This window comes from Crocuta crocuta, unplaced genomic scaffold (genome assembly GCF_008692635.1).
Source record: "Crocuta crocuta isolate KB4526 unplaced genomic scaffold, BGI_CrCroc_1.0 scaffold164, whole genome shotgun sequence".
In the NCBI taxonomy this organism is placed as follows: domain Eukaryota; kingdom Metazoa; phylum Chordata; class Mammalia; order Carnivora; family Hyaenidae; genus Crocuta; species Crocuta crocuta.
In genome coordinates, this window is record NW_027530016.1 from 2,048,863 (window position 1) to 2,074,213 (window position 25,351).

General features: G+C 37.6%; 1 protein-coding gene across 4 annotated transcripts in view; it reads left to right on the forward strand.

Annotated features, from left to right (window-relative positions):
• The window catches only part of MAP4K3 (mitogen-activated protein kinase kinase kinase kinase 3), a 185,613-nt gene that overhangs the window by 47,033 nt on the left and 113,229 nt on the right, over nucleotides 1–25,351 (forward strand). For 3 of the 4 annotated variants that reach the window (XR_013335148.1, XM_077764230.1, XM_077764231.1), the window contains exon 2: nucleotides 15,295–15,352. The gene's annotated coding sequence lies outside the window, so the exon portion shown is untranslated. Of the gene's footprint in view, nucleotides 1–15,294; nucleotides 15,353–25,351 lie in introns of those variants that run through there. The other variant, XM_077764232.1, reaches the window with a different exon arrangement.

Consider the following 25,351-nt stretch of genomic DNA (forward strand, 5'->3'; position numbering starts at 1 on the left):
CTGATTTTAATTACTCATTCAGCAAACCTCTTTTGAGTTCCTGTTCGAGACACTGTCCTAGGTGCCAAGGATACAGCAGGGAATAAAAAACATTTACTTAAGTGAACGTCATTTTCTAAATCTTAAATTTTCTAATGAAAATGGGGAAGAATTAGGAGTTCCTTTTAATCATATCATGAGAGGAAATGTGGAGTCCAAAGCAAATGGATTTCCTTACTGTGAACTCTTAAGACTCTTTTTTTTTATGTTTTTTTGAGAGAGAGAGAAGAGAGCGTGAGGGGGGGGGGGAGAGAGAGAGAGAGAGAGAGAGAGAGAGAGGGAGACACAGAATCCAAAGCAGGCTTCAGGCTCTGAGCTGTCAGCACAGAGCCTGATGTGGGACTTGAACTCACAAACCGTGAGATCATGGCCTGAACCGAATTCTGCCACTTAACCGAATGAGCGACCCAGGTGCCCCTCTTCAGACTCTTTTAATGTACTATTGTACATTGTTAATCTCTAGGAAGATAATATATAGTATTATTTTCAGTACAAGAAGCTCCTCCCCCACACTGCCAGAATATATTTAATATCTTTCAGAAATACTGTTCTGCTGCTCTGTGGCAGTCACATCCTAGATGTTAGGAATTAGTGAATGAAGGGCATTGACTCCAAGAGTGTAGGTCAGAGTATGGCCGGGTCTTCTGAAGACAGACCTTCCTACCATGTGTTTTATAGATGATTCATTTATGGTTTGTGGATTGAATTGCTTTATTGATGGTGTCCTGAGCCATTCTGTTGTAATTTCATTTCCGGCAATTAAAAGAAAGAACATTTTATTTTACGTAATGAGAAAGTACTGTTCTACTTATATTGTTGTTAATTTTAGAAAAATCCTTTTCTTTTTGATCTGCAGTTTCTGATTTGGGGAATCCTACTCCCTGCTACTGGATCTCTGCTCAGCAGTGAGCAGCTCTTGCTCCGGAGCCTCACCCTGTGATGGGGGTCTCTGAAACCCCCTTTACCGGCCACGTGCCCTTCGTTAGGCTGTAGTGTTTCTCAGAGTGTGACTGTTTCATTGTGTCACAGTTGCTCCGGTGGTTAGTAAAACAGTAAGTTCCTGGGTCTCATCACAGACCTATTGATTCAGAATCTGTTATATGTGGAGCCCAAGTTTTTGTGACTTAAAGCACATTTATCGGTGATTTTTATTGTTTAATTTCCACGATGAATTATTTAAATTCCATTTTTGGTAGGTGTATATGTTATTTCTTACTGTTAGAGGGCTGTTGGCATTTTGGCTAGGACTTTCACTGTGTGGCACCTTATAGGCACAGCAGGACATTTAAAATCCTTGGCTCCTACCTGCCAAATGCTGTTATACCCCCCAGTTACTAGTGTGACCCAGAATGCCTTCACACATTCTCCAATACTTCCTTTCTGCCATGAGGGGCTGGCGTCCTTCCTAATTAAGCATCACTGCTATCTACTACTTTTATTATTCTAGAAGTTACTCTTAATAATTTAATGCATGTGTCTAATTTAAGACCTCACATTACTCGCTAACTCTACACACCTCCTAAATAATACACATTCCCTAGAGCCCTTTAATATCAATCACACCTTTCCATTTACATGCCATTTGTTCAATATTTGAGTTCTAGCTTTTAAAAACTGGTGTATGTTAGATATTATTATTATTGCTCTCTACAGTCAGTGTTTGTTTATATCAACCCGAGATTGCCAAATTATTTTTGCTCCTTTTTGCATTTAGACTGTCCTGAGTCTTCCCCCACCCCGTCCCCCTTGAACTATACCTTTAGAAGGATATATTCCATGCCTTTTGGTGGTAAACTCAGCTTTCATCAAAAAAATGTATGGGTTTGTTTTTTGTCCTGTGTCTTGAATGATGTTTTTACCTAGGAATGCAATTTTAAATTGAGTTAACTACTCTTAGCAGAGTATTATTCTGACCTTTATTATTTTTCTGAGAAGTCTAATTGTTGATCATTTATAGGAACCATTCTCAGTCTGATTTTAAAGATCAGCTTTGGTCATTTTCAGTTTCGTCTAATGTGTCTGCATGTGGATTCCTTTTTTATCCTTCTTGGGACTTTTGATGTCTCCTGAATATGGCATCTTGTATTTATTCTGGAAAAATTTCAGCCAGTGTCACTTGAAGTATTGCTGCTTCTCCATTTTTTCCTATTCTTTCTTTCTGAAATTTTAATTAGATGTACGTTAATCTCTCTTTCTTGAGATGAGATTTAATGAAATCTCGATGGTTTTAAGATGTTTCTTAATCTCTTTCATATCTTTTATTTCTTTGGCTTTCTTTCCTGATTCAGATCTGTCATTTTGTTTACTGATTCTTTCTCTGTGTCTATTCCAATTAGGCTTTTAATTTCAAGGATTATATATATATTTTTTTTTCTAGAAATCCTATTAGGTGTTTTTTTTTCCCCCTGTCTCCCAAGTCATTTTTGTTAGCTCTTGTTTCTGGCCTATATATTCAATATTTTATTTCTGTAAATTTTTATTTTATTTCTTAAAATACTTATTCTTTTTTGAGACAGCGTGCACTCGTGTGTGCAAGTGGGGGAGGGACAGAGAGAGAAGGGGACAGAGGATCTGAAGCTGGCTCAGTGCTGACGGCAGTGAGCCTGATGTAGGGCTTGAACTCACAAACCATGAGATCATAACCTGAGCCCAAGTCAACTGCTCAACCAACTGAGCCACCCAGGAGACCCAATTTCTGTAAACTTTTAAGGCATACCTAATTGAAATTTTATATAATGTATCTGTTAATTCCAAAATTTGAATTTCTTGCAGATTTAATTTTGTTTTCTTATAGCTTTTTGCTGCTGTGGGACTTTTTTTCCTTTTGGTTTGATGATTTTGTTTTAATCTCCTACTTGGCTCATTGGCTAATAGTCATATTTAGGAATCTCCTGGGATGTGGGTTGAAGGTGTGTTTGACTTCACACAGAGTGTTTGCTTCTCATTCTGACAGGTGCCTTGTATTACCACCAACCTAGAAACAGCTGAAATTCAGTTATTGGCTTGAGGCTTTGGTCCTTGTAAGAAGCGTAATTTTATACTTAACTGAGAATAGGCTTGTAGTAATTTTCACTGGACCCCATTCCAGTGAAGTCCTGATTCATACAGTTGTATTTCTTTCTGTTTGTTCTCTTTGTCAGTGGACAGACATGCCCAGCCCCCATACCTACCCATTCACTGAAGGGTGTGGCCTTTCACACGTATTGCTTGTTTTATGTAGTGGTCTCAGTTCTGCCTTTCATTACATCTAGTAAACATCAGAATTCAAGTCTCTATATTTGAAGTTTGAGCTCAGATCATGGTTTTAACTCTTGCTTACCACTCTGATTTCAACAGATATTTTTGATTAATTACTATTTTCTCTTTGTTTTTGCTGCCTGTGGATTTCTTGTGAGTTCAGCAGGGCATTTAAAAGAGTATTTATTGTGGGGTGCCTAGGTGGCTTAGTTGGCTAAATGTCTGACTTTTGATTTTGGCTCAGGTCATGATCTCATGGTTCCTGAGCTTGAGACCTGTATTGGGCTCTGAGCTGAGCATGGAGCCTGCTTGGGATTCTCTCTCTCTCTCTCTCTCTCTCTCTCACTCTCTCTGCCTCTTACCTCTGCTCTCTCAAAATAAATACATAGACTATACTTGTATTTTATTTGCTTTATCTTGATATTTGTAATGGGAGGGATTCTCCTGTCTCAGCTAATGTATTTCCAAAAGCAAAACCTCAGGTAATTTTTATATGCACTGGGGTCTGAGCACCACTGGGCCAGAGATACTGCTCCTGGTGCTTCTATGGTGGGAAGTTGGAATTTGGTTATCTGCACCCTTATGTTTTCCCAAACTCAACGCCACTGTTAAATTTTAACCTTATTATTAGTTAAATGACATTTGTAGTCTGCCAGTGAAAAGTGTTCTTATTACAGAATAAGCCCATTTTGAATTCTGAATTGAACTTTGAAGTATGATTTATTGATATGTTGTTTTTTTTATCATGCACAGACTATTTTCCACTACATTCAGTCATTAGCTAAGTGCATTTTTTTAAATGTCTATTTTTGAGAGACAGCGAGAGAGCACAAGTGGGGGAGGGAGAGAGAGAGAGGGAGAGAGAAGATTGGAAGAGGCGAGCTGCGCTGACAACAGACAGCTCAAGGCAGGGCTCGAACTCCTGGACCATAAGGTCATGACCTGAACTGAAGTCAGATGCTTAACCGACTAAGCCCCCCAGGTGCCCCTGCTAAGGTGCATTTTTTTTACAAAAAATTAGCATGATAGTCTCAATCTGTTCTTTTTATTTATTTCTGAGAGAGAGAGAGAGTGTGTGTGAGCAGGGGAGTGTCAGAGAGAGAGGGCGATACAGAATCCAAAACAGGCTCCAGACTCTGAGCTGGCTGTCAGCACAGAGCCCGACGTGGGACTCAAACCCACGAACCGCGAGATCATGACCTAAGCCGAAGTCAGACGCTTAACCGACTGAGCCACCCAGGCGCCCCTGTTTTTTTCTTTTTTTTGAAATTAACACCATATAGTTCTAGAAATTGAGATCTTTCAACATCTGGTTTTAAAGGGGCACTTGGGTAGCTCAGTGAGTTGAGCATCTTGACTCTTGATTTCAGCTCTGGTCGCGATCCCAGGGTTGTGGGATTGTGGAGTCGGCTTGAGATTCTTTCTCTCCTTCTGTTCTTCTCCCATTCGTGCTGTCTCTGTCACTAAAATAAAACAAAAAAAAATATTTTTTTAATCTGGTTTTAAGAAACAGAGGGCCATTTAAGGTAACTCAAGAAAGTAGAGGCTATTATAAAGATAATGTGTGATATGAAACTGGAAAGTTGTCAGGAACTCAAGGCAGCTTTGGATATCTGTTCCTTTCTCATGGTCTCTTAACAATTTTTTTCTTGTGCATTTGTTCTGTCCTCTGTTCTTTATTAAGTATCTCCTCATAGTATCTTTTCTACCTTTTCAAATCTTTACTTTGCCAAAGGTCCTGCTTGCTAAGACACTGGCACAATTTTATGGCATACTTTTCACACTGGGTTACATTGTGCGGTGGTGCTGTTTCTCAGGATTTCCAAGTTCACACTCTTTAGACCTGTGATGTCTAATTCAGTTGTCACTAGCTACACATGTCTATTAAAATTAAAATGATGTGTTGGATCTGTGTGCTGTTAACTGTGAAACACTGATGAATGATACCAGAGAAAACCTAAATAGAGATTGGTGTTCATGGATTAGAAAACTACATAGTAAAGATATCAATTCTCCCCAAATTGATTTATAGATTTAATAGAAAACTACATAGTAAAGTTATCAGTTCTCCCCAAATTGATTTATAGATTTAATGCAATTCCAAACAATCCAAGCTGGATAAAAAAAAAATATATATATATATATATAGACAAGTTGATTCTAAAATTTATAGGGAAAGGCAAAAGACCTTGAAGAGCTGAAGCAACTTTGAAAAAGAGGAATCACAATAATTTATTTTTAAGACTTTCTGTAAAGCTACAGTAATCAAGAATGCGTGTAGTCTTAGCAAGGGATAGGCACAAGATCAGTGGATCCATATAAAATCCAGAAATAGATCCACACAGGTATAGCCAACTGATTTTGACAGAGGTAAAAGACAGTTCAGTGTAGGAAGGATAGTCTTTTCACCAAACAGAACAGTTGGACATGTTCATGCAAAAACAAAAAACCTTGACCTAAGTGTCCCACCTTAAATAAAAATTAAATCAAAAATATATCAAATCTAAAACTTTTTTAGAAGAAAGCATGGAGAAAATTGGGATTAAGCAAAAAGGTTTTTTGGACATGACACCAAAGCACAGTCCGTGAAAGAAAATAGTGGATAAATTAGGCTTTATCAAAAATAGAAACTCTTACTCTCTGTGTTAGTTTGCTAGGGCTAACATAACAAAGTACCACAGATTGGGTGGCTCAAACAATTGAAATTTTATTTTCTCGCAGTTGTGGAGACTGGAAGTTCAAGATCAAGGTGTTGGTAGAGTTGGTTTCTCCTCGGGCTCTCCATGGATTTCAGGTGGCCACCTTCTTGCTGTTTCTCACTTTTCACTGTGGGTGCACATCTCTGGATCCCTTCCTGTTCTTATAAGATCACTAGCTCTACTGGATTAGAGCCACCTGTATGGCTTCATTTAACCTTAATTTACTCTTTAAAAGGCCTGTCTCCAAATATAGTTACATTCTAAGGTACTGGGGATTGGGACCAAAACATGAATTTTATGAATGAATGCACACAATTCAGCCATAATACTCTGCAACTGACACTAGTAAGAGAATGAAAAGAACTTGTATCTGTAATATATAAAGAACTCTCAAAACTCAACAGTATAAAAATAAACATCCCAATTAAAACATAGGAAAAAGACTAGAACACACTTCACCAAAGGATGGCAAATGAGCACATGAATATCCAACATCATTAGCCATTAGGGAAGTGCAAACTGAAACCACCATGACATACTGTTACACACTTGTTAGAATGGCCAAAATTAAAAGTACAATACCAGTTACTGGCAAGGATGTAGAACAGCTGGGACTCTTAAATTGCTGCTGGAAATGGACAATGGTACAGCTACTTTAGAGAGTTTGGTAGTTTTTTATGAAGTTAAACATATACCTATCATATGACCCCATTTCACTCCTGGGTATTTTTGTAGCCTGTACTCAAATTTCTAGGCAGCTTGATTTCATCTTCACCAAAACCTAAAAGTAGCTAATATGTCCTTCCACTGGTAGTGGATAAATGGTGGTATATCCATGCAATAGAATACTACTCGAAAATGAGAAGGAACAAACTAACAGTACATGCAGCCACTTAGTGAAAGAAGACAGTCTCAAAAAATGACATACTGATGGGCGCCTGGGTGGCTCAGTCACTTAAGCGTCCAACTTCAGCTCAGGTCATGATCTCATGGTTCGTGAGTTTGAGCCCCGCGTCTGTCTCTTTGCTGACAGCTCGGAGCCTGGAGCCTGCTTCGGATTCTCTTGTCTCCTTCTCTCTGCCACTTCCCCGCTCACACTCTGTATCTCTCTCGAAATAAACAAACATTAAAAAATTGTTTTAAAGTTACACAGTGAATGGTTAAATTTATACGAAATTCTTGAAAAGACAAAACTGTAGTGACAAAGACCCAGTCAAGTGGTTGTCAAGGGTTAGAGGGAGGCGAGAATATAACTTCCGAGGGAGTTTTTGCAGTAATGGAACTTTTCTGCTTCTGGTTGGTGATGATTGTTATACAAATCTATATGTGTGTTGAAACTGCTAGAACTGTGTTTTTTAAAGTTGATTTTTTTCCCAGTTATAGCCTAAATAAATCCTGGGGATGTAATGTACAGCATGTACTACAGTGAAAACACTACTGTATTGTATATATGAAAGATGGTGAGAGAATAGATCTTAAAAGTTCTCATCACAAGAAAAAAGAACTTTTAAATGTGCGTGGTGGTAGATGTTAACTAAACTTACTGTAACCATTTTGCAGTATATACATATATCAAGTTATGTTGTATACCTGAAACTAATAAATTTTAAATGTAATGTCTCAGAAAATTAAAACTCCCAAATTTAAATGTTTTATTGCATACACAAATATATAAAATTGAAAGTTCTACTGGACAATGCTGTTATTGAATGAGGGTCAGGCAGTTTTTTCCTGTAAAGAACCACATAGTAAGTCTTTCAGATACTTCACATAGTTTCCTTCTCAACTACTCAACTCTGCTGTTGTATTGGGAAAGCAGCCATAGACAGTACTTAAATGAACATGGCTGTGTTCTAATAAAACTTTATTTATAAAAATGGACCTGTTTCAAATCAAGAAACAGACTCTTAACTATCGGGAGCAAATGGATGGTTACCAGAGGAGAGGTGAATGGAAGGGATAGGTGAAATAGGTGAAGGGGATTAAAAGTACACGTTATCATAATGAGCACTGAGTATGTACAGAATTGCTGAATTGCTATATTGTACACCTGAAACTAATATAACACAGGCATTAAAAAAAAGTGGACATGTTTGCTGACCCCTATTTTGGAGAATCTGGCCTATATCCTTTCTTCGTGTCAGCTCAAAGTTATCTGGTGAAGTGACCTTACGTTTGATCATTCAAATTAAATAAAAATTTAATTATAATTTTGAGGATGAAAGTGAGCACTGTTAAGAATTCTGCTAGGAGACGACATGATACTCTACATAGAAAACCCAACAGNTGACAAACTATTTGTAAAAAAATAAAAATAGTTTTTAAAACAGTTAAAAATAAAAGAATTCTGCTAGGACTGTAAGCATAAAATAGGAGTGTCCTAAGCAGACCAGGGACTGAGTTCACTCTGGTTATCAGTCTTCCTGTATTTAGTTGCCCTTGTGGTAAGCTCACACCCAGTTCAAGTAACTGGAATAGCAGTCAAAACTATTCCTTCAGCAGGGGCTGTTGGTTAGCCATTTCCCTCTGGAAGGGGGTATTTATATGGGAGGTACCCTGAGGCTTGGCCTGCCATTTATACTCAGAATAGCCCATGTTTTCTGTCCTGGTGCCCTTGCTCATGCTTTTCTTTCTATGCCCTCTTTCCCTCCCTCTTCTGTGTTTGTTAAAATCCAGCCCATCTTGCCAACCTCTGATTAAATTGTAATCTCCTTCATAAATCCATCCCTGTAACACTGCTTTCAGACGTATGAGTTGGTATTTATACTTTATAAAACTCATGGCAAAGTGCCTTCCTTACGCCATGTCTCCAGACCTGGAGGGACATCAGAAGCACCTCAGTAGCTTTAGATACAGATTTATGGTTCCTGTCTTAAATGTTTTGATTGAAAACCAGTGGTGTTGTTTGTTTGTTGTTATTGTTGTTGCTGTTTTGTTTTTAAACACCTTATATGGTAACTAGCTAGCTAGTTTAGTATGTGGAATCTGTTAATTTAGACTTAAATTTTTCGATGTAAACATTGACTTTTGGAAGGAATGTTAGGAATAGCCTTTTTTCACTTTCTTGTTCTTAAATGGGGGGACCGAGTTGGGAAGAAGACACAAGGGAAATCACTTGCTCAGTACCCATTGCTAGTTACTGGCAGGACTAAACTTCATATATCTTCACTCCCATTTCTGAACCTTTCTTCATATTCATGTCAGACAAACCTTTCTAAGTAGTAAGCTTTGAATACCTGTAGGTGCTTGGTACATAGTCAATGGTCAGATTATTTTATTGGTAGTGAAGGTCTCTAACTCACTTTATATAGTATGTAGCATACTTTTTGCCTCTAAATGATTGCTTCTTGATTATGTTGTTTACTCACACTCTCATACTCAGCGGTATTTTTCTGGTAGTTCTGGAGTTAATGCAATAGCATGAAATTATCTCAGAAAAATCTTATCCCAAATTCTAATATAAATGGCTTCTAAAAGGCTGACTGAACAGAGCTGACTTCTGGGGCACCTTTGAATCATAATAGTTTGCAGAAGCCCCTCTAAATTGAGACCAGTTCTAGATCTGCAGGACTTTCCTAGCCAGGTCCACTCCCATTTGAGAAAGGTTACCCGGGATCTTTGGGAGTGTGTGTGTTTGGGATGCCCAAGCCAGAATAGGGATAGGGAGAAAGACATGGGGGAAGTAATGATGACCTAAGCTTAGCTTTCCAGGATTTTCTAGGAGTTAGGCCCAGGAAGGAGTTGGAGCGAGCATTTGTGTAGGCAGTATGTTCCAGAGGACAAAAGTGTGGATAGAATTGGGGAATGGCAAGTTGTTTAGTTTGGCTGCAGCATAAAGTGCAAATTAGGAAGTGACTGGGGCAATATAGTAGATAGCTTTATAGTTAAAATGCTATATTTCTCAACTAGATGTACACATCCAAAAGAATGAAATTGGAGTTCTTCTGGACACCATGCAAAAATTCATTCAAAATTCATCATAGATCTAAATGGAAGAGCTAAAATTATAAGATATTTAGAAGAAAAGATAGGGGAAAAAATTTGTGACCTTGGGCTAGACATGACGTTTTTAGCTGTAACGCCAAAAGCAACAAAAAATAGGCAAATTTAAAACTTAATCAAATTTAAAACCTTTTGTGCTTCAAAGAACACCATCAAGAAAATCAAGACAACCCACAGGATGGGATTAAATATTTGCAAATCATGTAACTTATAAGAGGCTTAGAATCTATAAAGAATTCTAGGTCAGTAATAAAAAGACAATATAAAAATGGGCAAAGAGTTGAGTATGACATTTCTCCAAAGAAAATAGTCAGATGGCCAATGAGCATAAAAAATACTCAACATCATTCGTCATTAGTGAACTGCAACTCAGACCACAGTGAGATACCACTTCACACCCACTAGGACAGCTAAAATAAAAACCATAACAACAAATGTTGGTAAGGATGTGGAGATATTGGAACCTTCATGTATTGCTGATGATAATATAAAATGGTGCATCCACTTTGGAGAAAAGTTTGACAGTTCTTCAAAAAGTTAAACATAGAGTTACCATGTGATTTGGCACTTCCCCTCTTAGGTTTGTCTGTACCCAAGAGAATTAGAAACAAAAATGTGTACACTAATGTTCATAGAAGCATTATTCATAATAGCCCAAAAGTGGAAACAGCCTAAATATCCCTTAGCTGATAAATGAATAAACAAAATGTGGTATTTCCATACAGTGGAGTACATTCAGTAACGAAAGGAATCATTCACTGATACATGATACAACATGGATGAACCGGAAAATGTTATGCTTAATGAAAGAAGCCAGTCACAAAGGACCACGTTTTGTATGATCCTATTTTAATGGAATATTCAGAGTAGTCAACTCCATAGAGGTAAAGTAGACCAGTAGCTGTCAGGAACTGGGGTGGGGGTGGGGGTGGGGGNCTTTTTGGGATGATGAAAAGTTTCAAAGTTAGATAGCAGTGATGGTTACAAAACTGTGAATGTACTAAAAAACCACTGAATTATATGCATTGAAAGGGTAAACTTTATGTTATATGAATTATGTCTCAATAAAAGTTGTTATGAAAAGTGCTATTAGTGAAAAATTTAAATTCTCTGACAAGGAATTTGAGTTTTGTCTTTTTAAAAAGCATTTTCTTTATTTATTTTGAGAGAGTGCACACGTGTGCTCAGGAGTTGGGTAGGGGCAGGGGCGCTTGGGTGTCTCAGTCGGTTGAGCGTCCGACTTCGGCTCAGATCATGATCTCACGGTTTGTGGGTTTGAGTCCTGCGTCGGGCTCTGTGCTGACAGCTAGCTCAGAGCCTGGAGACTGCTTCAGATTCTGTGTCTCCCTTTCTCTCTGCCCCTCCCCGGCTCATGCTTTGTCTGTCTATCTGTCTGTCTGTCTGTCTCTCTCTGTCTCTCTCAGAAAAGAAAGAGTTGGGTAGGGGCAAAGAGAATCTCAAGCTGGCTCTGCATGGTAAGTGCAGAGCCCTGTGCACGGCTAGATCTCACGAACTGTGAGATCATGACGTAAGCCGAAATCAAGAGTCTTATGCTTAACTGACTGAGCCACTCAGGAGTCCCTTGAATTTTGTCTTTAAAGCAGTGGTGTGTATTCCTGAAGAGTTTTCCATTCAAGAGCAATATGATTTCAATATCACTTTCAAAGTAAGTAAAGAATGGTGGGCAAGCCAAGGATGTGGCAGACAACTCTGAGGTCTAGATGCTTAGAATTTGTATCCTCAGTTTGGGGCGCCTGGGTGGTTTAGTCGGTTAGGCGTCCGACTTTCGCTTAGGTCATGATCTCGTGGTTTGTGGGTTCGAGCCCCGCATCGGGCTCTGTGCTGACTGCTAGCTCAGAGCCTGGAGCCTGTTTCAGTCTGTGACTCTCTCTCTCTCTGACCCTCCCCTGCTCACGCTGTCTTTCTCTCTCTCTCCTAGAAATAAATAAAACATTAAAAAAAAAAGAATTTGTATCCTCAGTTTTCTGCCATGAGCAAGTCTTAAATTTTTACATTATTGATACTGAATTAAAATTTTTTTTACTTTAGGGGTGCCTGGGTGGCTCATTCAGTTGAATGTCTGACTCACGATTTGGACTCAGGCCATGGTTCATGGGTTTCAGCCCTGCATCAGGCTCTGGGCTGATAGTGCAGAGCCTTCTTGGAATTTTCTCTCTCCCTCTCTCTCTGTCCCTTCCCTGCTTGTACTTTCTCTCTCTCTTAAAATAAATAAATAAAACTTAAAAAAAATTTTAACTTTGTACACAGTGATATTTTATAATATTTACCTTGTTCTCATTTTCTTCCTAATAAATTGCTCTGGGTAATTGCAAAAAGATCGGTAGTTGCATAGTATATAATTTAACTCAGTATATAATCTTGACCATTGTAAATTTAGAGACAGCAACATATGATTTAGGCAGAAGACCAAGATTTTTTTTTGAGAGAGAGAGAGAAAGAGAGTGCACGTATGGGAGCAGGGGAGGGGCAGAGGGAGAGGGAGAGAGAGAATCTTAAGCTGGCTCTCTGCTTGGCTTGGAGCTTGATCCACTCCACGTGGGGCTCAGTCTCAGGACCATGAGATCAAAGAATCTGACGCTTGCTTAATGAACTGAGCTTACCAGGAACCCCATGACCAAGATTCTTGATGAATCATAATGCTTTAAAGACTTTTTAGTAATAAATCTGCATTTTTATGCAGAAAAGCTCAGAAATTCAACTTGTCTGGGTTTTTGTTGTAATTTTTCTTTTTTGTGAATTACCTTAATTCTGTCAAATAAAGTTACATGCTGGAAATATTTCAGAAGGTAAAAAGGAGTAGTAATCATTTAGGTGTCTTAAGTCAAGCCTGTAGTAAACATGGACTTCAGTGTGATAAGTGCTGCTGATAAGTAGTTTACTGTCACAGTTTCTTTGTTAAATTTGTGCTGGTGTTAACTATTAGTAAATCTACTTTTAGAAGAGTGTAGTACATCGTGTACAGTAGCCATTTTGCACACTTTCCATAACTTGTGTTGTCAGTAGACACTGTGCCCTCTTGTGGTCAATTGGGAACAAAATTTCGGCTATAAAAAATCATCCTGGCTTTCTAGGAGTTCATGTTATCTCTGCTCTTCTGTAATGGAATCACCCATACTCTGAATTTCTTTCAGTGAACAGAAAACAAAACCATGGCATATTGTTAAATGGAGAATTGAGAAGTGGGGAGAATAGCATCTTGTCTTAGTTTATTTGGAGAAGTGCTAGAAAAGATGGGGGTTAGAGGACAGAGTATCTAGGAAGAGCCTGACAGGGCAAGGTCATGAAGTATGAGGAGAAGCAAGTAGTTGTGATAATGTTTGAGAAGATTTTGAGTCCTGTTTCGGTGATAAACCTGAATATTTTACAGGTACACTCTGCCGTCCCTTTACAAAATGCTCCCAGAATGGTGTTCTGATTTTATTTGTGTGTGTGTGTGTGTGTCTATCTTCAGCACTTATCTAGCACTATATTGAAATGTCTGTCTCATTTAACAGAAATTATATTTAGTTTGAAATAACTGTTCAAATATGTTTTGTACTGCCTATAATAAGTTGGCCATGATAAGTGTTCATTGGTTATGGGAATTTTTTCAGAAGGAATGAATTTTCCCTGCAAATTTCATTTACATTTTTTTCTTAATTTATATGGGGAGATCTCTCTCTTTTTAAAAAATATTTATTTAATCTCTACAGTCATAGTGGGGCTCAAACTCATGACCCCAAGATCAAGAGGCACCTGCCCTTCCAACTCAGTCAGCCAGGCGCCCCAGTAAAGGGAGATCTTTTTAATACCTTTGTTCTTTGAGTTAAAAGGTTAAATTTTATATTTCAGCCATGCCCATGCCCCATATCTACCTTCCTAGAGTCTTGTCTGACTGTTTTAATCCCCCAGTAGAAGGATTCCATTGTTAATGTTGCTATCATTTCTTGTGGCTGATTCACTGATTTTCACCAATCTATTAATAAGGAACTGTTGTGGGGCACCTTGCTGGCTTAGTCAGTGGAGCACGTGACTCTTGATCTTGAGGTTGTGAGTTCAGCGTCCACACTGGGTGTATAGACTAGTTTAAAATAAAAAAAAAAACAAACTGGAAAGTTGTTGTAAGTAAGCATTTCGGCTCACAGGAATGTATCTTTTTGTGATCAGTGAATTCTTTGTATTGATCTTCATTGGTTGATATGAAAATTTTCAGTGAGTAGTCTTATGTAACAGTTACAACAGTTGCAAGTAATGTGAAAGTTCTTACCAAATTATAAAACATTTTAAGTTGACAGAATTATTGCCATTTTCATATGAATTGAAAAGACAGCTTCAGCTTATTATTACATAATTATGGTTGTAAATGCCAGCAATCAAATGTTACCAATTGATTCCTTAAATTTTTATTTTTAATACATAGCTTATGAAATATATTTGATATTTACTGAACTGCACTTAATTGTTTGTACTATCAGTTATGTTTAAACAGATGCGGGGAGAGCTGTTTTTATATTTATTTTATCATTATATGTTTATAAATTATTGGATTTTCATATTCTAAGATTTTTAAGATTAAAAGTTTAAGGCTTATGGGGCACCTGGGTGGCTCAATTGGTTAAGCGTCGACTTCAGCTCAGGTTATGATCTCACAGCTTGTGGGTTCGGGCTCTGTGCTGACAGCTAGCTCAGAGCCTGGAGCCTGTTTTGGATTCTGTATCTCCCTCTCTCTCAGACCCTCCACTGCTCATGCTGTCTCTCTCGCTCTCAGAAATAAATTTTAAAAAGAATTTAAAAAAAAGTTTAAGGCTTGTTAATCAATTCAAAAAATTTTTTAAATAGTTTATTGTCAAGTTGGTTAATCAGTTCAAAATTTTAAATGGACTTAGAGTGAATGGAAATAGAATGTAATACTTAAAAGCTCAGACTCTGAAATCAGTCTTCTTGGATTAGAATCATTACTGTTGCTTATAAGCAACATGGCCTTGGCAAGTTCTTTAACTTCTCTGTGCTTCAGTTTTGTCATCTGCAAAGTGGATATAATATTAGTACCTACCTTGTAAGATTGTTGTGAGGATAAATGAACTAATAGAAAATACTTAGAATAGTGCCTGGCACAGACTGAAGTCTCTATATGTGTTAATTATTATTATCACTATTATTAAATTTAGACTTGAATTAATGTTGGCATTCATTGTGAAGAATATACTGTTTGTGTATTTAAATCCCTTTTGCAGTTCTTGCTTTAAAAATTATTTCTGTATAACTGAAAATAGTAAACTAAAATGACATTTACAAAATATCTTTTCTTCTCTTTTAGGCACGGAATGTTAACACTGGTGAATTGGCGGCAATTAAAGTAATAAAACTGGAACCAGGTAAATTGAAATGTGATGTTTCTTATTGCCATAAGCCACTGTATATCTTTAAGGCTGATTTTAATGACATTTGGTCAGTATTTTCTGATTGTTCCTAACATCTTCTGGGAAATAGAACTGGGGTCTGTTCTTTCCTCCTCTTCTTTGAGTTCTGTAGACACCTGGCTCAGTTCTTCCTTGAAAAATAACTCATAATTGTGGGAGGAGGAGAACTCCTGAAGAAGCTGTTGCTTCTGAACTCCACTGAGCTAACTTGTCACCAGTGTATAGTGTTGTTTTTCCAGGTTCGCCCTGTCCTGTGCTGACAGGCCCGTGTGAAGCCGGGGAAGGCACTGAGCTGGGACTGCAGTGCCTGAGGTACAGTTCTGTGTGTCCCGCACTCTTGATGTGTGAACTTGGGCAGGTAGCCTCTCTGAGTCTCCTCCGTTTTCTCAGTCGACATAACCCTCCCATTTTATGAGTCAGTAATATTGTAATACTGGTTACCTTCCAACTTGAGTAGCTTATTGTAGAGCCCCTAGATGACTGCATTTTTTTCTGCTTCAGCTACATTTTCTCTCTGAAATCCCCTACCCCCTGCAAAACCCATGTTTTTCTGAGCTAACTACATACCCTTGTTTATCCTCTCTTAAAAGTTCTTTCTCTTTTTTCTCTTTTCCGTCATAAGCAAGTAGTTGTGCTAGTGTCTAGACTGAGTTCCACAGTGATGGTACTGCCTTTCTCTTGGGTTCCTCCACAACAAATTGATAATTTGGTAAAAATGGGCTTTATCCCTGGTGTTACCAGAAATCCGCTTGGTAGGTTTTTTTGTTTGTTTATTTGTTTTGTTTTGTTCTTTAAAGATGGGCAATTTTTTTGAAAAGTCCAGATAATAAAGTATTTTAGGCTTTGTGGACCATATGTGGTCTCTGTACACAGTTCCCCCACTTTCCTCCCAATTTGTCTCCTTTCTCCCCCTAAAATGTAAAAACCATCCTTAGCCATTCTTAGCACACCAGGCCACCTGCAGCTGTAGTTTGCCTGCCCTTGATTTAGATCATCAGTAAACTTTTTAGAAGTGCCATTAAGATGAAATTTAAGGACGTGTTGATGGACTGTGATCAGACCACACTCAAATATAATGAATGAAAAAATACTTTCTCAGTTATACATATTTACGGATTTTGTATAGTCTAATTAATACTCTAACATACAAGATAGTTTTTTCTTTGAATCTCCTCTATTTTTAGGGGATATTTGAGGTTGGTGAAATCTGAGGTTTAAAAAAAAATTGAAGATCTGGCAGTTGAAGCAGGGCCTTCATTTGTAATCAGTAAGAAGTAGCTATGTTATTTGATGAAATCGTCTCTAATTAGAAGTAGCTTGTACATACATCATTCCTTCAAATCAGTTTAGTGTCTTCTCTTTCAGGTCTTCCTGCTCCTGATCTGAGTAAGAGGACTCTTCTGCGTGAATAGCTCCCTTATAGCACTTAACCACATCTGTACTGTCATTCTAGAAATGCCTTTCTTTGTTCCAAGGCTTTAATCAAGTTTGTATCCATAGCACTGAGCTTAGTGTCTCGTACACAGTACTTGTTCAGTACCTCTTAAAATTTCCTTTAAACAATTAGGAACTTGAAAAATCTTACTGTTCATCAAGTCATTTGTTTTCTGACTAATGCAGTGTTGTTATGATGTTAATCTTAAACACTGCCATGCCTATATTGATCACTGTTTTAAAAGTAGAAAATACAGTTAAATTTAAAAAATCGTGTTCTATCCATAGATACAAGGGTTATTATCATTTATATGTTACTAGAAGTAACTTTAAGTTTAGTTAACATTGGATTCTCTACCTAGATCTTCATTAGAAGCCACCTGACTTTTAATATTTAATTTATTTGCTTTAATTTCATGTATCACTTGTTGTTGAGCTTGAAATACATGGTCCGATGTTTAAAAACACAAGTCTAAAGCCGGGCTACTTTGATTGTAGTCCTGGCTTGACCATATTGCTTAAGCTTTCTGGTTCTGTTTCCTGATCTCTAAAATGGAAGTAATAACAGTAGCTTCCTCTTAAGATTGTTGTAGGGATTAAATGAGCTAATATATCTAAAGCACTTAAAATAGTGTCTGGAACAAAGTACTGTAGTACCTTGTATAGTAAGTAGCTGTTATTACTCCTAACAGTTCTACAGTTCTTGAGATAAGACCGACCATATATTCCATCTATACCAGCCACCCTCTTCCCATTCGTAATTTTGAATGAGATCCCAAATATCAAATCATTACTATTTCAAGCAGGTACAGCTAAATACTCAAAATATAACTCAAAAAATACTCAAAATATAACCACAAACAGGAACCCTTACAGGAACATTAACTGGTACATCTACTTTGGGAAAACTGTTTGGAATTTTCTTAAAAAGTTAAACATTGCTTTGCCAAAATGACCCAGCAGTTCTTCTCTTGTGCATCTGCCTACACAGTTTTCATGTACAAGCTCATAGTAGCATTATTCACGGTAGCCTGAAGTTGGAAACAACTGCTCATCAACTGGTAAATGAAGAGACAAAATAGGTTTATAAAATGAAATACTATTCAGCAGTAAAAAGAAACAAACTGCTGGTGAGTCCAATGACATGAATGAACCTAAAAACATGCTAAGTGAAAGGAGCCAGACACAAGAGACCACATAGTGTATGATTCCTCTTATGTGAACTGTTCAGAAGAGGCAAATCTGTAGTCAGAAAGAGTGTGTGTGTGTGGGGGGGGGACTAACAGTTAATGGACACGAGGAGTCTTACTGGGGTGATATTCTAAACTGGTTTATAGTAATGGTTCCATACCTTGGTAGGTTACTAAAAAAACCCTATTGTACACTTGGTAGGAATGAATTCCATGATTTTTAAATATGCCTTAATAAAGTGATCAAAATATATAACAACAATACTGTTGTTGCCTTTCAACAATTTTAATAATAATTTCCTAATAACACACAAGCCCCACACACTGCAGTTAGTTGATATGGCTCGTTTCTTTTATATTTGTAGATTCCTTCTTTATCTCTTCTTCTTTTTAAAAAAAAATCTTTTTTTTTCCTTGCAATTTTTTTGTTGAAAAAACTAGGTTATTTGTCATGTAGAAGTATTCCCTTAGTCTGGATTTTGCTGATTATCTCCCCGTGGTGTCACTTAATATGTTCTTCTGCAAGCTGGTAATTAGCCTGAGAGGATTGATAAGATGGAGACTAGATTTGGATGTGGTGGTGGGAGACACCTTCTTGGTGGTATGTTCACAGCTTTCTAAATTAAAATTCTGATGGCCTACCTATGACTGTTTGAAAAACAAAAACCAAATCTGAAATACTTAAGTGTAATGTAATGAAGAATTACATCCAGAGTTTGTTATTTTGTTTCTTTCTTTTTTTTTTTAAACAACTGATATCCAATTTGAGCCTGAAACTAAATGAGGACTTTTTCAGACATGTGGACAAAATTGTTTGCTTAAATATAAAGTTAGTCTGTCTATGTCACTGGGACTTACAGTCTTATTCATGTGGCTTTAATTTATATTTGGTTTCCTCAGTCATCCTTTGATTAACCAAAGCCTATAACATTTTCTTAAAGTTTTGGTTTTTTTTTTAATGTTCTTATTTTATTCTTGAGAGAGAGAGAGACAGTGCGAGCGGGGAGGGGCAGAGAAAGAGGGAGATAGAATCTGAAGCAGGCTCCAGGCTCTGAGCTGTCAGCACAGAGGCTGACGCGGGGCTCGAACTCATGGAGTATGAGATCATGACCTGAGCCGAACGAAGTCTGATGCCCAACCAACTGAGCCACCGAGGCGCCGCTTAAAGTTTTCATTTGAATTCCACTTAGTTAACATACAGTGTAATAAAAGTAAAAAAAACTATAGTTAAAAATAAGAACCTAAGTATCATTCATTATTCTACCAAGTGTATGAACACTGTCAACAAATACAATTAATCAAAGAAGAAACTAAGCATCATTCATCATTCTTCCAGGTGTATGCATACTGTCAACTTCTGGTGATTTTCTCTGGATTTTCTTGTAGGTTTATATACAGACATCCACACATACATATACATATAGGAACACACACATTTATGTAGACCACAAAGGGCAGGTTGAAGTTCAAAGACTGGCAAGAATATACTACTGAGGCCAGCTTAATTTGCTTATCTCCCACTGAACTGGTGAACAGGCATTACAAAGAACAAGTAAGATAAGGATGCCCATGAGTGGACATAGCTCACCAGGGTGTCCCAGGTCCTCACAGAGGTGGGCTAAACTGGTGGTCTGTGGTGAGGAATTTGTCAGCCACAAAACCTGGTTTGTCATCATTTATGCTTTCAGGCTTGAAGAGTGACATCATCTATAGTCAGCAAGTGGTGTAGCTGCTATTAGAAAAGGCAATTATTTGTTGTGACACTATTCTGTGCTTTTGTGTTCCATTTCTTGCTGTGTCCTTGGACCTAAGGGACACTTGGCCGTCACCTGCCATACACATTATTCGTATGAGTACACATTATTCATATAAAGGACTTATTTTGTATATTTGTTTCAGCTCAGGTCATGATCTCATGATTGGTGAGTTCGAGCCCCACGTCAGGCTCTTTGCTGGCAGTGTGGAGCCTGCTTGGGATTCTGTCTCCGTCTTGGGATTCTCTCTCTGCCCCTTCCCTGCTCAACTCTCTCTTTGCCTCTCCATAATAAACATTAAAAAAAATAATAAAGTGTCTAATTAAAAAAATAAAGGTGATGTGCTTATGAGGGATGATGAGATGCTCCTGTGAATAGGGTGAGGCTGAAGTAGAGATTGTTGTAGCTGAGCAGGTCTTGGATCCAAGAGGCCCGAGTGTTTTGATGATCATTTATGAGGATGTTGAGGTCACCAAAATGAGTGAAGTAGTGATGGAGGAGAGAATGACCCAGGTGCCGCAGTGTCTGTGTGTGAGGGAGGATGGCTAAGAATTTCAGAAATGTGGCTACAAGGAGTAAGAGGTGATAGATACCCTGTGACGGCAGCCACTGCAGGAGAAGCTGGGCTTTGAAGGAGAAAGGAGGAGGGCTGTTTGGAAGCAACAGCGAGGATGGAGGATATCTACCCGGCTTCTAGGGCCTGTAGGGTATGGGCTGTGGATGAGCACATTTCCATACCTTGAGAGGACTGAAGAGGAAGCAGAGTCCTAGGGGAAAGCCAGGTTGCAATCGGAATGTGAAGGTGAAAGGAACCTGAAGACAAGCTGGAGGACAAAGAGGAGGCCCTGATGACCTGTGAGATCAGAGGATGCCCATTTTTCTATTGAGATACTTGTCTCTTATGGGTTTTCTTTTTTTAAAAGAACACTTCAGGGGCGCCTGGGTGGCTCATTCGGTTAAGAGTTTGACTTCGGCTCAGGTTATGATCTCATGGCGCTTGAGTTTCGAGCCCCACGTCAGGCTCTGTGGGCTCTGTGCTGCCAGCTCAGAGCTTGGAGCTGCTTCAGATGGTCTCCCTCTTCCTTTGGCTCTCCCCCCTTGCACTCTGTCTCTCTCTCAAATATAACTAAACATTTTTAAAAATTGTTAAAAAAGAACACTCTAAAAAAATGTTTATTTATTTATTTTGAGAGAGAGTGGGATGGGTGAGAAAGAATCTGAAGCAGGTTCTGCGCTGTCAGTGCAGAGCCAGACTCAGGGCTCGAATCCACAAACTGTGAGATCATGACCTGAGCTGAGATCAAGAGTCTGATGCTTAACTGACAGCCACTCAGGGGACCCTATTTATTGGTTTTTTTAAAAAGTCTTTTTCTATCACAGATTTTAATCCTTGTGTAAATTGCAATTTTTTTTCCTGGTATGCCTTTAATTTTTAATGACTTTTGGATACAGATGAGTTTTTACTTCATATGTAGCTAAATCTATCGCTGTTTTTCTTTATGCTCTGAAGGGCTTGCTCATTCCCACTGTTTATTTTTATGTGTGTATGTATTTTATATTCACTTGACTGTTATTGTTGTACTTTTTTGTCAACATTTAAATCTTTGATCCATATGGAATTATTGTGGTGTATGTATGACCTGAAGTAAAGGTCGAACTTGACCTTTTTTTTGTTTTCTTGCATAGTTAAGTCCGGCATTTTAGTCCTTCAGTATAATTGGGTCTGTTCTGGGCTTTCTGTTTTAATTTAAGGAATTGCCTATTTATTTTGTTGCTAATGACACAGTGAAACTAGATTTTAAAATAGTACTTGTTCTTGGGGCAGATTGATGCAAACAATATTTTTATAGGATTGATAGTGGTATATTGTTTGGACAGAGGTAAATAATGTAAGGTATTCAGTGACACTGGAAAATAACAATATAGGTAAATTTTCTAAAACCCTCCCTTAAATTGCAAAACTTATTTTGACTGTTATGTTTGTAAATATTCCTCAAATGCACTTATCTCAAATAGCATGCTGAGAGTAGTGTACTTATCATGATGTAACTGATAGTTGTAAGTTAAATCCTCAACAGCTCAGGAAAGAGAAATGTTGCCTCTCAGAAAAAGGCTGTCAGTGGCATTTTTTCCTGTCCTTTGTTGTCACTTCGTGCTTGTTTATTCAATGAACATTTACTGACCTGCATTAAGATAAGTGAAAAGACACAATTCTTAATTTTGAAGTGTTAGCCCCTTATACCTGCCTCCTTAACCTGCTGTTTCTGTTTCATTTTTGGCCAGGAGATTGGACAGTCAGATTTGTTAAAATTGTTTTTACTGAAAAACTAAATGATGCTATGAATCAGAACTTTCCTTTGAGCTTTGAATCCTCTCTTTTGCCTTTACTTTGCAAGTTACTTTTGTCCATGCCTGGTTCTCATTTATGTTCTGCAAAGTTAATTACTAAATAAATGCTTAGTTTTGAAGTCTGATTGTTATTTTGGAAGAGTTTCTGTGATGGGTAGCAGGAATCAGAGAGTGGTGTGATGGTGAAGGAATAATGGTTTAGAATATAGACTTTGGACCCAGAGTGCTTTGGTTGTAGTTGAGACTCCATCACAGTAAGCTCCCTGACCTTTGCAAATTACTTAACCTCTCTGTTTTTATACCCTTCTGTAAAGTGGGGATAGCAGTAGTTCCGATTCATAGGGTTGTGAAAATTAGGTAGTTTAATACATTTAAAGTACTTAAAATAGCTATTATTTTTAGTAGAGACTTCAAGTTAAAAACTTTAAAGTCTGTATTCATGTATTGTGCAATTGAAATGAATAGAGTTAAGCTATTTATTATGGTCTTTTTTTTCATTCTAGGTAACAAATGCAGTAACTGATTTCTTAAACTATCTGCTGACTTAATCCTATCCGTTATTATTCTCTTTTGCCCCAGCACACACGCATATGTCTTAAACACATGGTAGAGCTCCTTAGAGACATTTATGTGCTTTGGGTTATAATTTTCTTTGTGATAATCTGGTGGCTGTGGAATAAGGCAAGCGTGGGAAATTATTTCCTTCAGCTTATTTTCTTTATAATGACTACTCAAATGCAATGAAATAAAGTTTAAGAATTGCCTTTTTTGAACTTAAATATTCTGTCCAGAGTAGGCTATAAAATATTTGTTGGAGGTGGGTTTTTTCTTTTAGTTATAACCTTGAGACTTTGTATAGTTCTAGGCACATAAATGTTCAGAGGGATGTTATTGAATGAATACTAGTGATTTAAGGTGCACAGTGTAGCTCTTCAACAATTCTATACTTTATTCTGTGCTCATCGTGATACGTGTACTCTTAATCCCCTTCACTTGTTTCCTCCAGCTCCTACCCATCTTCCCTCTGGTAACCATCAGTTTGTTTTCTATAAGAGTCCATTCTTTCCAGAGCCTGTGCTATTACGTATATTGCCTTACAGATACTTTATGGAATGTTGAGAATAATTCCTGGTTCTCCAGCAGTGTTCTTTGAAAGTTTTGCTTCTCTATAGGACCCATGTTCATTTATTTTTAATTTTTAATTAAAAATTTTTATATGTTATATTTAAGATAATTGCAGACTGTAGAAAAAAATTAAAAGAACAGTACAAAGAATTTTGGTATTTCACCCAGATTTCTCAATACTCAGTTTATTATTTTTGCTATATCATTCCTACACTAAAAGATATCCTGTTCCCCTGAATACTGTAGTGTGCGTTTCCTTTAACAATGAAATGTCATTGTTTTACATAACAGTGCAGTGATCAAAATCAGGAAATTAAGGCTGATACGATGCTATTATTTAAAACCCAGGCCTTACTCAGATTTTGTCCTTTTGCCCCAATATCCTTTTAAGGCAAAAGAAAATCCAGTATCATGTGTTGCATTCAGTTCCAGGTCTCTTGAGTTTCCTTGAATCTGAAAGAGTTTTTGAGCCTTTGTTTTGGATTCTAGATGTAGTTACTGCTACTGAAGCGTCCTTGTTACCAGGCTGCCTTAAGGGATAGAGTTGGGAAATGGAGGCCCTATGTGTATGCACACAAATACAGATTTACCAATACCTCACCCTCCCCTCGTCCTCTCTGCCTGTCTAAAACCAATACCAGTCTAACACTACACGGTTCAGTTTCTTCTTTTCATATTTGTAACTCTCTTCTCCAGTAGAGAAAGTTTCTGTTATCCACAGTATATTCATTTCTTTGCTTAATCCTTGAACACAGAAGTAATTTCAAAATTGTTAATCCATGTCTCTTTTGAGAAATCAGCTACTAACTAGAAGTCCTTGTTTGTTTAGAGTTTGTTCTGTTTATCTTTAGAACATGTACTGTTCTGATGTTTGGTTCCCTATCCCCCTTTCCCTTTCAGAGTGCTTATGCTATTCATTTGAAGTCTGTGTGGTGTATTAATTTCCTAGGGCTGCAATAACTAAATACCACAAACTAGATGGCTTAAAGCAACAGAAATTTATTCTCTCTCAGTTCTGGGAGGCTGGAAATTGGAAATTAAGGTGTCAGTAGAGTTGATTCTTTCTAAGAACTCGAGAGAGAATATGTTCCATGCTTCTCCTTCAGTTCCTGGTAATGGCCAGCAATCCATGGTGTGCCTTGGCTTATAGAAGGTTCAAATCTCTGCCTTTGTCATCACATAGTGTGCTCCCTGTGTCCAAATGTTTCCTTTATGTAAGGACACCAGTCATAGAGATCACCCTAAAGGCCTCATCTTGACTTGATTACTGTAAAGACCCTATTTCCAAGTAGGGTCATATTTATAAGTACTAGAGGTTAAGACTTTACCATATTTTTTGAGGGGGACCCAATTCAACCCATGATAGCCAGCCAGTTCATTTGTTTCTATTTGTATTCATTTTGGAGATGTCTGCCTCATCTTTAATTTTATTTATTTTCTTTTAGAGTGTTTTTAGAGCTTATGAAACTTTAACATGATTCTAAAAGGCAGAACTATACAAAAAGGATTATTTAAGGAAGTATTATGTTTCTGTCCTTTTTACCCTATTCCTGCTCATCCCCTATTAATAACCACTGTCTTTGGTCTTGGGTTTATCCTTTCCGTGTTTTCTTGTTATGCCGTTTTGTTTGTTTGTTTATTTGTTTTTGTTTTTTACCCAAAGGAGCAGATACATGAATATTTTCTTGTTTTCATTTTTTTATTTCATAAAAGGTAGCGTACTATAGATAGATATCTCTTTGAATTTTGTTCTTTTCACTTAGCAACATGTCAGGGAAATCACTCCACAACAATTTCCAGAAGTCTTTCTCATTCTATATAATACTGTGTGTATATACACACACACAGAGACCCCAAGGTAATTCAGTCACTGTCCCATGAGTGAGCATTAGGTTGCAGTGTGTCACATTTACAAATAATGCTGCTTGGAAAATTTATGTCCTCCACATTGAAAAATGCTACAAGGAAGCCTCAGAAACATGCCAAAATGAAGGAAGCCAGACACAGTGGGTCTCTTGGCGTATGGTTCTATTTATATGAAACATACAGACTAAGTAAACCCTTAGAGACAGAAAGCAGATTTGTGGTTGCTGGGGAAGAGG